At 37.8% G+C, this 17,701-nt stretch overlaps 1 long non-coding RNA gene across 5 annotated transcripts; it reads right to left on the minus strand.

The window, feature by feature from the left end:
- Window positions 1–2,144: 2,144 nt before the first annotated feature.
- On the minus strand, window positions 2,145–4,827 carry LOC149640194 (uncharacterized). 5 transcript variants are annotated; one of them, XR_016372264.1, is made up of 3 exons: window positions 3,544–4,827; window positions 2,921–3,471; window positions 2,145–2,846 (listed from the first exon to the last, which is right to left on the minus strand). It is a non-coding gene; the product is annotated as an uncharacterized LOC149640194 (long non-coding RNA). The 5 variants fall into 5 exon arrangements; XR_016372267.1 differs by having other exon boundaries at window positions 2,145–2,743; window positions 2,851–3,471; XR_016372266.1 differs by having other exon boundaries at window positions 2,145–2,748; window positions 2,851–3,471.
- Window positions 4,828–17,701: the final 12,874 nt, after the last annotated feature.

The following is a 17,701-nucleotide window of genomic DNA, read 5'->3' on the forward strand; positions in this document are numbered from 1 at the left end:
GGTATAACGAAGCCTCGGATCCTAGCTAGCTTAATAGTATTTTATGGAACGAAGTCTATAACCAGCAACTGTTGGAAGAATCACTCGCTGCAACCGGTGAGTGTCTCGATTCAAACATTTTAAACTATCTTTCGGCACAAAGCACATTATAAACTTTCATTTCTACAGTACAATTATGTTATGACGCGCCCCTCACAATTACCGCACAATATTCCCGATTGGTGTCACGGTAATCACGTTGTAAAAGACTATTTTAAATTAGAAAATGTTTTTGCATGCCCCAACAAAAACCATATTTAGTCACGAAAACCTAAAACTACACTAAGGTACAATAAAACTACAGTAAAACACAGTAAAACACAATAAAAGTACAATTAAACACTCTAAAAGTACACTATACCATAATAAAATACACTAAAAGTACAATAAAACTACAATAAAACACAGTAAAATACAATAAAATACACTAAAAGTACAATAAAACACTCTAAAACTAAACTATACCATAATAAAATACACTAAAATTACAATAAAATACATTAAGGTACAATAAAACTACAACAAAACACAGTAAAACACAATAGAATACACTAAAATTACAATAAAACTACAATAAAATACAGTAAAACACAATAAAATACACTATACCATAATAAAATACAATAAAAGTACAATAAAATACACTAAAAGTACACTATACCATAATAAAATACATTAAGGTACATTAAAACTACAACAAAACACAGTAAAACACAATAGAATACACTAAAATTGCAATAAAACTACAATAAAATACAGTAAAACACAATAAAATACACAAAAAGTACAATAAAACACACTCAAAGTACACTATACCATAATAAAATACACTAAAAGTACAATAAAACTACAATAAAATACAGTAAAACACAATAAAATACACTAAAAGTACAATAAAACTACAATAAAATACAGTAAAACACAATAAAATACACTAAAAGTAAAATAAAACACTAAAACTACACAAAGGTACAATAAAACTATAATAAAACACAGTAAAACACAATAAAATACACTAAAAGTACAATAAAACACACTAAAAGTACACTATACCATAATAAAATACACGAAAAGGACAATAAAATACACTTTCTAGTTGAAGAGATTTATACTGAACTGGTATTGGGAGAAAAGCGTTCAAAAATGGTACACCTACTGTTTCCGTTTTGTCGTGACAGATGTTCGTGGAATGGTTAGTTGATTCAAACGAAAAATATCATAATAATTTTGGAGTTATATTGGGGATGTAGGTAAGGAAATTTATTTCGTTTTACTTTAATGTTATAAATGCATAATATATATAAATAATAATAATAAACTAAATAAACTAATAATAATAAACTAATAATGAACTAAATAAACTAATAATGAACTAAATAAACTAATAATAATAATAAACTAAATAATAATAATAAACTAAATAAACTAATAATAATAATAAACTAATAATAATAATAAACTAAATAAACTAATAATAAACTAAATACTTTGTTCCACGTATTATTATGTTCAATATGATATTGAGTCTTACAGAAACTTTGTGAATTTATGACAAATAACTTAAATTACAACAAAATACACTGAAATACACTAAAACTACAATAAAAACACACCATAACACAGTAAAACGCAATAAAACCAAATCAAAACACAGTAAAACACACTAAAAGTACAATAAAAGTACAATAAGACTCTCTAAAACTACACTATACCATAATAAAATACACTAAGGTACAATAAAACACAATAAAATACACTAAAAGTACAATAAAACTACAATAAAATACAAAAAAACTACAATAAAACACAGTAAAACACAAAAAAATACACTAAGGTACAATAAAACTACAATAAAACACAATAAAAGTACAATAAAACACTCTAAAACTACACTATACCACAACAAAACTACAATAAAACACACCAAAGCACAGTAAAACATGTTTACACTAGACCGCCAAGAAGAAAAAACACTGAATTTTTGAAAGTTATTTATTTGCCTTAGTTTTCCCAGTTTCCCAGGTTTGTACGAACCCTGAATTCAACCTCGTACAGATAGGCAGTTCAGCGCTATTATGAAAAATGCAGAAATAATATCCTCATAAAAAGTTCACCACAATGTTTATTGGTAACATTTATTTTCTGTTTTTCTTTACAATTAATTGACAAGAGATATTTCATTAAGAAATACAATGAAGAGCTATTGTTGTTATTTGTCTTTGATATTTCTTTTTTCGTTAGTAAATATATTACCTTTATCTTCTTTTAGGTTATTTGATAGGTCCAAAGTATGAAAAGGTACATTTGGATTACTTATCAAAACCAATGCAAGTTTATGAGCAAAATCCCTATTTTAAAATACAAATCTTTACATTAAATAACGTCATTATAAGAATAACTTGTACGAATATACACCATTTAACTCCTATATTATCTAAATAGAGTTCCTCAATGGAGACAGTTTTTTCATAACAGCCAAAATCTGTTCCAAAGCTTCCGGGACCAGTGTTTTTATACACAATGGAAGGTAGATTTGATTTTCTTTTTACTTACTCTTTAAAACTAACCTGATAAATTACTTCTTTTTGTCATGTAAATGGAAGCTTCGAGATCAGTAGCACTTCCTGGAGGAGTCTGGATATTTTTCCTTTAGTTCAGTTTTGAACTGTCGAAATAAGATACGGCTCTTTTCTTGATCGGTATCCTTTTCTTTATGGAATGAGTTGGCCATTTTCAGGCCATAATGGATGACAAAAAGCGTTATTTAAAACTGAAAATTAGTATCTTACAACGTGTAATTCGCAAACCTACAAAGATATCAATCAATGGGTTAGTTATCGATGGTTTCTTCTTTCTACACACGGTGGTATCTTGGTCTTACTTGACTTTTAAATTAAAGTCATTGTCTAAACCTTTCATCATGATAAGGCGCTGAATTTCTGCTGAAGAAGAAGGTTCGCAAGGATCTCTCCACAAGACTTCAAAAATGACAGCTAACTTATTAGTCATTGGTTCTCTATACCAGGCTTCGTAGTCAATATGTTTCTGACATTTCCAACAAAGCTCGATGTAAAAGAGGTGGGCGCCCATCATTTCCAAACGTTGTCAGTTTTATCCTTGGGTATTTGGGCTATTTCTTTCATTTCGAATGCGGGTACAAGGTAAACAGTTTTATCATCTTTTCGAAATTCGAGAAAGAGCCTATTTTCTCAGGCATACTCCAGGAACATTTCGTGGAGGTTATAGTTGGGCATCATATCGACGTCTAAGACTAATACAAATTCTGTGGTGGAATTTCTTCTCGCCACCTTACGTAATAACGTTATAACTTGGAGGTAGGTTAGGTTTAGACACGTTAGGACGAGTCCTGGCGTTTGGTGTTGGCCTGTAAACGGGGTAGTCTCTGCCTCTAACGTTGACTTTAGTACGATACTAATAGAAAAATTAGATGTGAATTGTTTTGAATACGAATGATTTGAAAGGAGAGTATTTACACACGCTTACTTTTCTGTGATTGTATTTTGAAACTAAGTACTGGTATTTGATTCCGTTTGAGCTGTCAAATCTTTGTTCCTTTTGTAAGTATAACTCTACACCCGTATCAGTCCTTTTCCAGTAAGCCATTACCGACCCAAACCTCTACTGTATCGTTATGAACCTGACACATTTTCATTTAGCAATGTTAAAACTTTACCGCCACCCCTTAATATACGTTACGCGATACAACAACTCTTCGAATGACGTCACAATTGTTGGATTATTATAGGTAAAATTTAACCAAGGCTTACAAATAGACGCTAACACACCAGTAACACTTTGATTTTCAGAGGTTAATTACGCTTTCTACTATTACGTCTAAGATGATTTTCTTATATATTAATTACGCTTTTACGTGTACCTTTTAATTAAAACAATACCATAATCAAAATAAACTCCTTGAAAAAAGGTTGAAATTTTGAGTCAAACTAAAAATTACAATGGATTGCGCAACTTCCAACAGACATTAACCCTTGGCAATGTACGTTTAAAGCTATCCATTCTCGTCTATACTACCGCCACCCCTTAATATACGTTACGCGATACAACAACTCTTCGAATGACGTCACAATTGTTGGATTATTATAGGCAGAATTTAACCAAGGCTTACAAATAGACGCTAACACACCAGTAACACTTTGATTTTCAGAGGTTAATTACGCTTTCTACTATTACGTCTAAGATGATTTTCTTATATATTAATTACGCTTTTACGTGTACCTTTTAATTACCATTAAAACAATACCATAATCAAAATAAACTCCTTGAAAAAAGGTTGAAATTTTGAGTCAAACTAAAAATTACAATGGATTGCGCAACTTCCAACAGACATTAACCCTTGGCAATGTACGTTTAATAAATTCTCGTCTCTTATCAATGACGTCACAAATACAGTTGTAGAAGGGAGGAGTTTCCCAATAGGCGGCGCACGGTGTTTTCCCGCCAATGACGTCATAGATACAGTTGTAGATTTTCCCGCCAATGACGTCACAGAGACAGTTGTAGACAGGACTGCCAGATTCCCGCGCAATGTTTTCCCGCGAGGGGGCGCAGCCGCCAGGGGGCGCGCGGGGGCCCGCGAGTTTTCCCGCGAGGGGGCGCGCGCGAGTTTTCCCGCGAGGGGGCGCGCCAGGGGGCGCGCGCGAGTTTCCCAAGGGGGCGTGGCGAGAGGGTGACCTTGAAATTCTACACCTACACTCTACACCTACATTCTACATTCTACACCTACGGAGGTACGAAGTGCGGCTTTACACTACTTACTTGTGGGTGCTTGTAGGAACTTGTGGGTGCTTTTAGGTACTTGTGGGTGCTTGTAGGTGCTTGTCGGTGCTTGTGGGTGCTTGTAGGTACTTGTGGGTGCTTGTGGGTGCTTGTAGGTGCTTGTGGGTGCTTGTAGGTGCTTGTCGGTGCTTGTGGGTGCTTGTAGGTACTTGTGGGTGCTTGTCGGTGTTTGTAGGTACTTGTGGGTGCTTGTAGGTACTTGTGGGTACTTGTGGGTACTTGTAGGTACTTGTGGGTACTTGTGGGTGCTTGTGGGTGTTTGTAGGTACTTGTGGGTGCTTGTGGGTACTTGTGGGTGCTTGTGGGTACTTGTGGGTGCTTGTAGGTACTTGTGGGTGCTTGTCGGTGTTTGTAGGTGCTTGTCGGTGTTTGTAGGTACTTGTGGGTGCTTGTAGGTACTTGTGGGTACTTGTGGGTACTTGTAGGTACTTGTGAGTGCTTGTGGGTACTTGTGAGTGCTTGTGGGTACTTGTGAGTGCTTGTGGGTACTTGTAGGTACTTGTGGGTACTTGTGAGCTCTTGTGGGTACTTGTGAGTGCTTGTAGGTACTTGTGGGTGCTTGTAGGTACTTGTGGGTGCTTGTCGGTACTTGCCCCGGGTACTTGTGGGTGCTTGTAGGTACTTGTGGGTGCTTGTAGGTACTTGTGGGTGCATGTAGGTGCTTGTAGGTACTTGTGGGTGCTTGCCCAGGGTACTTGTGGATGCTTGCCCAGGGTACTTGTGGATGCTTGCCCAGGGTACTTGTAGATGCTTGCCCCGGGTACTTGTGGGTGCTTGTAGGTACTTGTGGGTGATTTTAGGTATTTGTGGGTACTTGCCCCGGGTACTTGTGGGTATTTGTAGGTTCTTGTGGGTACTTGCCCCGGGTACTTGTGGGTGTTTGTAGGTACTTGCCCCGGGTACTTGTGGGTGTTTGTAGGTACTTGTGGGTGTTTGTAGGTACTTGTGGGTGTTTGTAGGTACTTGTGGGTTCTTGCCCCGGGTACTTGTGGGTGTTTGTAGGTACTTGTAAGTGCTTGTAGGTACTTGTGGGTGCTTGTAGGTACTTGTGGGTGCTTGTAGGTACTTGTGGGTGCTTGTAGGTACTTGTGGGTGCTTGTAGGTACTTGTGGATGCTTTTAGGTACTTGTGGGTGCTTGTAGGTGCTTGTCGGTGCTTGTGGGTGCTTGTAGGTACTTGTGGGTGCTTGTGGGTGCTTGTAGGTGCTTGTGGGTGCTTGTAGGTGCTTGTCGGTGCTTGTGGGTGCTTGTAGGTACTTGTAAGTGTTTGTAGGCACTTGTGGGTGCTTGTAGGTACTTGTGGGTGCTTGTCGGTACTTGTGGGTGCTTGTAGGTACTTGTGGGTGCTTGTAGGTACTTGTGGGTGCTTGTAGGTACTTGTGGGTGCTTGTAGGTACTTGTGGGTGCTTGTAGGTACTTGTGGGTGCTTGTAGGAACTTGTGGGTGCTTTTAGGTACTTGTGGGTGCTTGTAGGTGCTTGTCGGTGCTTGTGGGTGCTTGTAGGTACTTGTGGGTGCTTGTGGGTGCTTGTAGGTGCTTGTGGGTGCTTGTAGGTGCTTGTCGGTGCTTGTGGGTGCTTGTAGGTACTTGTGGGTGCTTGTCGGTGTTTGTAGGTACTTGTGGGTGCTTGTAGGTACTTGTGGGTACTTGTGGGTACTTGTAGGTACTTGTGGGTACTTGTGGGTGCTTGTGGGTGTTTGTAGGTACTTGTGGGTGCTTGTGGGTACTTGTGGGTGCTTGTGGGTACTTGTGGGTGCTTGTAGGTACTTGTGGGTGCTTGTCGGTGTTTGTAGGTGCTTGTCGGTGTTTGTAGGTACTTGTGGGTGCTTGTAGGTACTTGTGGGTACTTGTGGGTACTTGTAGGTACTTGTGAGTGCTTGTGGGTACTTGTGAGTGCTTGTGGGTACTTGTGAGTGCTTGTGGGTACTTGTAGGTACTTGTGGGTACTTGTGAGCTCTTGTGGGTACTTGTGAGTGCTTGTAGGTACTTGTGGGTGCTTGTAGGTACTTGTGGGTGCTTGTCGGTACTTGCCCCGGGTACTTGTGGGTGCTTGTAGGTACTTGTGGGTGCTTGTAGGTACTTGTGGGTGCATGTAGGTGCTTGTAGGTACTTGTGGGTGCTTGCCCAGGGTACTTGTGGATGCTTGCCCAGGGTACTTGTGGATGCTTGCCCAGGGTACTTGTAGATGCTTGCCCCGGGTACTTGTGGGTGCTTGTAGGTACTTGTGGGTGATTTTAGGTATTTGTGGGTACTTGCCCCGGGTACTTGTGGGTATTTGTAGGTTCTTGTGGGTACTTGCCCCGGGTACTTGTGGGTGTTTGTAGGTACTTGCCCCGGGTACTTGTGGGTGTTTGTAGGTACTTGTGGGTGTTTGTAGGTACTTGTGGGTTCTTGCCCCGGGTACTTGTGGGTGTTTGTAGGTACTTGTAAGTGCTTGTAGGTACTTGTGGGTGCTTGTAGGTACTTGTGGGTGCTTGTAGGTACTTGTGGGTGCTTGTAGGTACTTGTGGGTGCTTGTAGGTACTTGTGGATGCTTGTAGGTACTTGCCCCGGGTACTTGTGGGTGTTTGTAGGTACTTGAGGGATTATTTAGTGGTTCCAAGCAATCATTTTAGCACTGTTAAAAGCAACGCGTCGAGGGGCTATTCACTAATGAAGATTTTCTTTCATTGGTGATTTTTATTGATGCTTTTAAATGTGATAGGGATTTATTGATGCTTTTAAATGTGATAGGGATTTATTGATGATTTTAAATGGATGGGGATTAAGGGTAACTAATACCCATTCCAAAGATAGAATGTCCTCGATAGATGGAGCCTTACAAACGATGGGGCTCTAATTTGGCCGGGGCCATCTTGTTAAACTTTCATAAATAAAGTACAACATTATATGCTTATGAAAATCAATGTTATTGGATATAAGTTAAATGTAATTAACTCTAATTAAGTACTTCTTTAAGGAATTAGAAATAGATCAACCCCAAATATATGACGGTAAAGCAAAAATAAAATTATTCATATTTTAAATACATTAAGACTGAAGTGACAGATATTATAAAAAAACGTCTTGGTTTAGACCAAGGCCGAAAAAACAAACGATATGTGTGAGGTTTATCATTTGACTGAAGTTTCAGATATTGCAATTGTTTTAGTTATTTTTATCCGTTTAATCCTTAATCAATATTAAATTCAATCAACTGATTTTACTGATCCATTCCCTCTAAATTAATTTAAAAAATTACATATCTACGCTTTTTCAAGAACAATTACATTTTCCGAAAACATTTTATCATGAAATTAATTATTTTGAAGGGATTTCGTGTCGTCGATTACTAACTTGAAAGCACCTTGACGGGCATAGTTTTAATTAAGGCTGGCTTGACAAATTTTGAAGTTTGCACCAAAAAAGTTTAAATCTGTAGTAAGTTTCTGAGAAGACTGATGTTCAAGAAATTATGATAAATAACTTATTCCGGACGTGTCCGCCAACCTTAATAACCTAAAACTATAAAACATTCGAGTACATGAATGATTACGGTTGTGGCTTGACACTCGCTAGCGCCTGAAGGACCGATCACTCAGTGTAATCGGTGTTCATTTGTAAGTGAGTGGACCATTTTGGAAATTACATACAGATAATTAAAACACAGGGGTGATGCCACCATTGAGGTCTTCTCTCTCTCTCTTGCCTAGAAGCCCCGCTATAGGCAGTGAGAGTTGACTAGCCTCTGGCAAGAGGCTAGGCATGTAGTGAACTTTGGCACAGTCTGGCAGTGACCCTTAGTGTGAGGGAGAATAACCCAATGGTGGCCTCGCCCCTGTGTGTTTTCCGAAATGGTCTTTATGCGTACTAAAATAATTACACGTAATACGTAACCGGTGTACAAGTAGCGCCAACAATGTAGAAATGACGTTTCAAATGAAGACTGAATTATGACTAAGAAATTCTAAAGCACGGAGAGGGAAATTGCAGTGCAATCTATTCTTCATAGAGGCGACAATAGAAATGTACCATTTCGATTAACGAAATTAAAGGTATAAATTCATGCAACACCCTTGTTTGGCATCCACTATTAAATATTTACATTTTCCTTTCGAATTATGTCAAAGTTCTCCTGCTCTTTTTAGAAAGTCAGTAGAATATTTCAAATATTCAATATTGACCCCTCAACACGTACTCCCTTCAAAATAATTAATTTCATGATAAAATGTTTTCGGAAAATGTAATTGTTCTTGAAAAAGCGTAGATATGTAATTTTTTCAATTAATTTAGAGGGAATGGATCAGTAAAATCAGTTGATTGAATTTAATATTGATTAAGGATTAAATGGATAAAAATAACTAAAACAATTGCAATATCTGAAACTTCAGTCAAATGATAAACCTCACACATATCGTTTGTTTTTTCGGCCTTGGTCTAAACCAAGACGTTTTTTTATAATATAAAGTAGGTTTCAAGCTTTAATATAGCTTTAATCCCATGAAACCGAATTCCCATTCGACAGAAGGGGGTTTTTTGGAGTCCCATTCAACCGAACGTAGCCAAAAGGTGCGATTTTATTTATAATATCATCCCATTAGACCGAAATTCTATTCAACTGGAAGAAGACCTAGTGTGTGGTTTTGAATTAAATATATTTTTATCCTTATCAATGATTTTGATACTTTTTACAATTTTTTAACGTGACTTTTTTACTTCATTCTCACTCTGTATAAATATTAAGCTACCCAAAGTTTCAATTCATTGATTTGAAGTCCAATTAAAATGGAGCGTAACATTAATAATGGTTACTTTTTCCGTCTTAACAAGAAGAAAGATAAATCGTGCTACTATTCTTGTAGAACTCAGTCTTGTCGAATCAGAATCGTTACTTTGGATGGTTTAATTACTAGCCCGGCTCCAGAAACCCATCCAACCCACGAACCGGACACTACAACTATCTTACAGCTGAAAGCCAAAGCAAAGATGATAGAAGAAGTTCACTCTACAACGCCTAGTAATAAAAGAAAACGCATTCTCGACATCTTCAAAGATGCAAACACAGAAACAAAACGTCAAGCGATTGCTGATGGATTGGAAAAGCTTCAATGTCACGCCATATTACCAGAATTCACATCAATAAAATCAACTCTATTCCGACATCGCTCAAAGAGCTTTCCTTCCAATCCCCTGCCTCGTCAAGACATTCATCTAGAAGGTGAATGGCGCAAATTTGGAAACGCTGGCGGAACCTTTCTACTAGAAGAGGATGGTTCTGTAGAAAAAAATTCAATTTTTGCCTCTGAAGAATTTTTGAAATTACTTCGCGAAGCCGAGTACTTATTCATGGATGGCACCCATTTCTCATATCCGAAACAGGTCTCTCAACTCTATGTAATTCACTCGCCTTACAAAGGTATGATGCTACCATTGGTTTACGTGCGGCACTTTTACCAGGACATTCCAAAGTCGTTTATAATCGTCTTTTTAATGTCATCGTTGATGCTACCGGAACGTTCGGACTAACTTTTAGCCCAGTGAAGTTCCAAATAGATTTTGAAAGATCAATGATATCAACCATAAAAGATATGGTCAGTAGCCCTATCTTGGAACACTTTCTCGAACTCTTTGGAAAGTCAGATTTTTCAGTACCAAATAAGTTACTGAAGTAAACAAGCAGACCAACACATAAAGTTTGAACTATTGCCAATCTATTGCACCCATTTTCAGATTGCTAAGACGCATACTTTTCCTGCAAAATGGGTTTTAGAAAAGGTCGATTTCAGCCCTAACTTGGAACGGTTCGTCCTAAATTGGAACGCCTCCGTCCTAAATTGGAACACCCCGTCCTAATTTGGAACACCCTAATTTAAATACGAAAAAATCTGAGTTTTTGTAACAAATATTAAGCAAATACCTATAATTTGTTAGCGATGCTACGACCATCTAGCGACCAACGCTTCCCATTTTATACCTGTACATGGGTTTTGAAGGGCACTGAGTGTCATCTGCTTAGAGCTCCAAAAATTGGCGCGCTCTCATGTTCATTTAAATGCACTCTAACGCTTATGTACGGTATTTCAAATGAAATAATTACTAAGTTAGATCAAAGTAACCTACACTGTTATGTTTTTGTGGCGTAATTGTGTCAAATCTACATTTTACATCAAGTGAGTCATGATACGGTGTTTGGAAGTATAGTTAAACCAAATATCACTCGGCCCAAAATGCTAAATCAACTAAAATTGGCATCACGTTTATGACTAAATCTGGATACTGGGCTAAAAATTCCCGTATGTTTTCTGCATTTTAATCTACGCTTACGGGACCAACATTATTAGACAGGTAATGAATCGATGCATCTTCTAAGGTGTTTTTTGTTGTCTTTTAGCGAGTAAAACATTAGTTATGGATGTAAAAAGATAAAGTAAATTTCCGTGTTTCGGAGTGTTCCATTTTAGGCAAATGAGGACATATTTTTAATTCGAGTTTTCTCAATAAATTTTAGGCCTAACCTGGCGTTTAAAGTGTTTAATGTGAAGAGAAACATTCGAAGTTTTCAATGGAATGGTTTTCGTAAGCCTATGTTTTTCCCATCGGCCGTGAAACCTTATTTCTCGAGACCCATGGGAGAACTTTCCCTTCATTTTGGAAAAAATAAATTATGCGAAATATGAGGTTGTGTAATTATGCTTGTATCTTCTATGGATTTTATGATAGAGTCTTAAGGCCGTGTTTTATGGATAGAGGAAGTTTCAACCTTCCAAATAAGCCCTTAAAATATTCATTTGAAGCTTACAAACTTAAATCATGACCATTTTAAGAAAACAGTTAGAGCTGTTCCAAATTAGGGCTGCTGACCCTAGATTTCCATCAGCAACAATCAAAGGTTGTTTGTTCCATTTTACTCAGTCAGTATGGCGAGCAGTGAAAAACAAAGGACTCATCAGCGCTTACAGAAAAGATGAAATGTTTTAAAAAAATGGTGAAACGATTAATGGATCTTGCATTAGTCCCCATTGAAGATCACGGTAGTCTATGGCTATTTATTGAAAGTGATTCGCTGTCAAATCTTCCCAATGTCCTCAGTTTTCTCAATTATTTCGTGGAGACATGGTTGGAGAACTCCCTACATGAACCGGCAATGTGGAATCATTTTTCAACTTTCAAACTGAGAACCAACAACCATTTGGAAGGCTTCCATCACAAATTAAACAAAAAATTTAACGCAAAACCTCTTTTCTAGCCATTCCTTCTTGAAATTAGAGTTTTACAAGAAGAATACCATGGACAAAAATTAGACCGAGACGCCGTAAAAAGTGCCTATCCAATTTTGAAGAAGTATGCGGAATTTAACAAAAGATACCAAAATGCAATAAATAATTATCATGAAGAAAACAAAAACCCCAAGAAAAGCAAAGAAGACATCGCTTAAGCTCTTCTTGAAACAATTGTTGTCAACCTAACTCTTCCTGAAAACTAAAAATTATATGTTAACATCATTTATTTTCGTTGAAATAAAAATGAGTTGAAACTGTATTATTGCACTTAAGTACGTTTTACCTACGGTTAACCTAAACTAACCTAACCTAACTGAACCTAACAGAACATAACCTCAGCGGCGCCGATAGCAAATTTTTCCAGGGGGGGCTGGGGCTCATGATTTGTGATTTTGGAAATAACGGCTGTTAATTTTTTATCATAATTGCATACAATTAAAGATTGTTTTGAAGTAGTGGGCATCAACTTAAAATAATAAATGAAAACGCTGATAAATTCTCATTGACGCCAGGTGGGGTGCTTCTTTTATACATTCCAATGATATTATGCTATGGGTAATTAAATGTGAACATTGGACATTTTAAGGCACTCAAGGAGAACAAAATAAAAGTTTTTGCCAAAAATTGATGCTTTATTTATTTGTTTTATGGAATGTATTTTTCCTAATATCGCTTTTATCGATAAAATTATTCACTAGAATATTAAGGGGAATGTTGTCAGCCAAGCCTTTATAAATATGTAGTATAGCCAAGTTGTTTAACCTCAGTTGGCCCACAGTGTTCCTTAAATATGTTTTTAGCCTTTTTAAAGCGCTAAAAGATATTTCTGCAGTGGCAGAGCTTACCGGTAACGTTAGCAAAATTCTTAAAAGCTTAGTTAGTTCTGGTAGCATGGTCTTAAGCGATTCGCGCTCAAGCAAAAACGAAATGACATCAGCTACATGACAAAGCGTCTTTTTTTCAGACCTCGCAGTATCTAGAAGCATGTCTCTGTGTAACAACAGGCGGTTTTTGTCAAAGTCCGATCCATAGAAATTTGTTATAGTATCAGACCAGTTTATCTCTCTCTCTCTCTCTCTCATCTCATGCAGCTCGCGGCTAGCGCTAGCCGCTAAGCGGACTTAGAGAAATTTTTTCCTGGCCTTGTTGGCCCTTGAGTCCACAGCCCCTGAGCCCCCATGCCCCATTAGGTCACCCATATTCCAAGGGGGGCTCTGCCCCCCCCCCAGAATTTCCCCAGGGGGGCCCGGGCCCCGGAGCTCCCCCCCCCCAGGATCGGCGCCGCTGCATAACCTACCCGAAACCAAAATATTAACAATTTAGTTCTTCAAGACATTGTTGAAACTACCATTAAGACTATACTTCATTTTATGCACAATTTGTTTTGATTTGTCCATATATCCTGCCTTTAAAGGAATGAAAGAGAGCGTTTTAAATAGTATCACGAAACATTTACTTTAATTATTATTAAAATACCTTTCGGAGATTCGAACCAAAAACCTATCGCTTCGCAGTCCAACACCGTATCCACTACACCACCGAATCGCTGACGGCTGTAATATTTCAAGTTATATTGATGTATTTTTACGGGCATATTCGGACGACTGGGATTTCGGTCCATCGGGAATATAGCCATTGGGCTGGAAATCTAAAATCATTGCGGGATATTCGGTCGAATGGGATTTCAGTCCATTGGGAATTCGGTTGAAAGGGAACATACCTTAATATAAGCCTAATTTCATAATTTTCCACCATTTTATTGTCGTACAATCTAATTCTAAACATTTCACTTTTTTAAAGACGGTGAAATTACGCTAAGCCTTGGCTTACCGTTGATTTTTAGAATTTCATAAAAAATAATGGTTTGCCTCTCGTTTTTGTCCCCGTTACTTGGCCATCTAGTAGAGCCAAATATTTAAAGTTTAGACTTTGAAAGTAGTGCTTTGTTTTCTTATATTTAACTTAATTGTATAAGATTTCAATATAGTAATTGCGTTAAACGTCGGTATTTACGAATTCAATGTTTTTTTGTAGAAGGGAAGCGCCTTGCATTTGAATTTCGTTCCCTTTGACGGGTTGTTTTCGCCCTCTATTTTTATTCCGTCTATAAAACAGCTGTAGTCTACAGCTGTTTTAGGGGCTGAGGTATAGCCTGTAGTGGGCTAGTAGCTTGTGTTATTTACTAAAAATGTACGCGTTCAATGCGTTGTTTTTGCATTATTATGATTTTGTGAAATGCAAAACAAGCGAAGACACTGTATGATCTATGCTTGAAGAGGAATTTGGCGACGAGGGACGACAGACTCGACATTAAGTAAAATGGTATGAGGCCTTTTCTCCACGCTGACTGAGGGTCTGAGTCTGAGCCCCTTTGTAACATTATCTCAAATTATCACATATAATAATAATTTCAACCTCCTGTGACGAGAAGATTGTTATAAAGTTGGTAACTCTCGATTTTGAAGGTAGATACTGTCTTTTGACACTTGAAGTTCCGAATTATCTTCTAAACAGACTAACATCGTGAGCCGGTATCGTAATTTAACTGATGTCAATATCAAAGCTTAACCCAAATAAAAATTCCAATTTTTTAACTCAGTGTCAGTGAATCTTTAATACATATCAAAAATTATCTACTATACCTATTTTTACCTCTAAGAATTAAGCCAAAACCGAATTTATGTCCGATAACGATCACCGATAGCATTTATTACTCTTCTGAAATAGAAAACAAAATTTGTGAGTAGCGTTTAAAATATTTATGGAGCATTTACCTAATATTAACAGAAGCCGATTAGGCTTTACACATGAAGTACGTAACAGGTGCCTGGGAGAGCTACACGATATTCTCTAAGCTCCTAGGAAAGAACCTCCCCTTACGCGGAGGAACAAAATTCGGTAACGTGGCTCTTTCTGATCCTTGCGATCCTTCCGCCTTCAGAACCAATTTACCTGGTACGTAAATTAGGGAACTACTATAAAGACTGAGTAGGGTGTCTAAAATATTCTTTAGATAAAACTATTCACAATACCAAAGATTATTTGGGAGTAAAGAACAAAGATCTTATCAATCTGGGTAGCTTTTGCTTGGACTATTTAAGACGCCGTTTATCTGTTTTTTACGAGGAATGTTTTCTGTTCTCGCGGTTACGGCGAGCTCAGCCGCCGGCGGCTCGGGAATCGGGAATTCGGGATACCGCTGTTACCTAGCCAAGGCTTAGTGTAGTTTTCGTCGAGTCTACTATAATTCGCAGAGCTATTTTTCTGTTGAAATTAGGGAACTACTATAAATATTGAGTAGAGTGTCTGAAATATTCTTTAGTTAAAACTATTCACAATAGGAAAGATTATTTGGGAGTAAGGCACGAAGATTTTATCAATCTAGGTAGCTTTTACTTGGACTTTTAAGACGCCGTGTATCTGTTTTTTACGAGGAATGTCTTCTATTCCCGCGGCTACGGCGAGCTTAGCCGCCGGCGGCTCGGGAATTGGGATTCCGCTGATACCTAGCCAAGGCCTAGTGAAGTTTTCAAGTCTACTATTATTCGAAGAGCTATTTTTCTGTTGAAATTAAAAAAAATCTTATAATATTTAGTTGAAGACTTATTAAATGACTCGAAAATTTTCGAAACTTGAGCTTTAAAACGTTCAATATAACATAACGACTAACGAACGATTACGGTATTTTGCCTTCCGAGCTTTCCGGTTATGTCGACGGCGAGGTCGAGTCGAGGTCCCATGCAAGAAAATAGTAATAGCCGTCGCCGATTGGTCTGGCATTAAAGCGGTTATCTACGGTTAGGGGCTTATGATTGGTTAAAAGCTTTTTTTTTCCTCTGCTTAGTTTTTACTTCGGGAATGTCATGAAATCCATGGCCAAAGCTATGGAATAGTGGGACTTACGTACTTTATGTGTGAAGCATAATCCGCTTTTGATATTAATACTCGGCAATCGTCTCGATTAGTAAAATCTACTATCGGAAAGGTTACTTTTATCGAAACTTGATTGCTTTCCTCTATAAGAACTAGATCAAAGGACGATAAACTAGTTGAAGTTTAAATTGGTCCACTAATATCATTAAAAAATTTCTGTTTAAGAGTAGAAATAGCTTCGGGAATGACACTCCCAATTTTTGTGTCAGAAAATAAGAAAATTTACGTTGTTTTGGAACATAATGAGAGAAATAATAATAATCTAAGCTTTGTCTACGAAGGGAGTTCCACACTAAGCCTGTGGCTTGTTTACAGGTGGGTCCCTTTACAATGCATAGAGGGGTGGTGGCTAGCCCCCATGCCACAGCTAACCTACAGCGCCATATACTAACTATTACCGTTAACCTCTGCAAGTTTTGATGGAAAGGAGAAACCGGGTTAGACCGCGGAGGAAAACTCCCTTTAACAAGCGGGGAGAGAACTTGCAATTAAAAATAGGTTATCTTTTTAAGTAGATAATTGGTAAACCTCGATATTTGAATTACATCGAGTTCAAGAGACATCCTCTAATTAACCATTTCGGCCATCACTAATATTTAAACTAAATTTCAAGAAAATGGTTCACAAACTTTAGGAAAAGATTAGTTTTGAAATGAGTTAAATTGTTAAAATTAATTATATGGACTAGTTAATTGATAATAGTAACCTAAAGTCTAAATAAGGAAGCGCCTTGCATTTGTATTTCATTCCCTCAATTTTACCTAATTAAAGGTTTTTTTTTCACACACCCTGCATTTTTATATCCCGCTATTTTTCCAACTCGAACGTTTGCGTTTTGATGATCGTAATCAAGCTGCGCGTCGCAATTTACGAGTCCAACGTGTCTTTAGAGATGGTAATCAAGCGTGAGAGCTTGATGACCTACGCTTCAAGAGGAATTTTAGGTTGACAAGGGAAATGGTCTTAGGCTCTTGCCGAACGTTGACTGAGCCTCTTGAAGGTGTTCGAACTACCTCGTTGCCAGTAGATTTGAAGGTAGAAAAAATCACTATTTGAAACCCACAAAGGATTTTTCAGTAGTGAATAATGGTTTATGATTAGGTGTTAATCGCATTGCGGTTTTATGCACGAGGATCGTACCAGCTAGATGTGGGTCAAAACATTTTCCTCGGTGTTAGCCAGTCTAGCTTGAGTCGTTGCATACTATATGTAACGAAAGCGATCAACGGGGCACTTGTACATAAGTACATAAAGTCTCCCAAGACTGAGGTGCAAAAAACGGCCATAAAAATGCGTTTTCAGGAGGAATGCAACTTTCCCGGAACTATAGGTGCAACCGGTTGCACCCACGGCGCAATCGTTCCACCAACGAACAACAACCCAGACTTTCCGGAATACATTTATGTAAACCGAAAGTCTTACCACTCGTTGAATGTCCAATTGGTGTGCGACTATGACTTGCTGATTCTATCAGCTAACACCAACTTTCCGGGATCGTGCCACGACTCCTACATCTACCGATCGACGGATTTGCCAACCAACTTGCAGGAGTCTTAACTCAATGGCTCTTTAAACGACTCTTGGCTAATCGGTAAAGTTTCTTGGTATGGATTTCGAATTTCATTATTAATACTTTAATCCCTCTAGTAGGGG

Source organism: Phalangium opilio, unplaced genomic scaffold, assembly GCF_054372755.1.
Source record: "Phalangium opilio isolate 3A_F unplaced genomic scaffold, DU_Popi_V2 ptg000093l_1, whole genome shotgun sequence".
In the NCBI taxonomy this organism is placed as follows: domain Eukaryota; kingdom Metazoa; phylum Arthropoda; class Arachnida; order Opiliones; family Phalangiidae; genus Phalangium; species Phalangium opilio.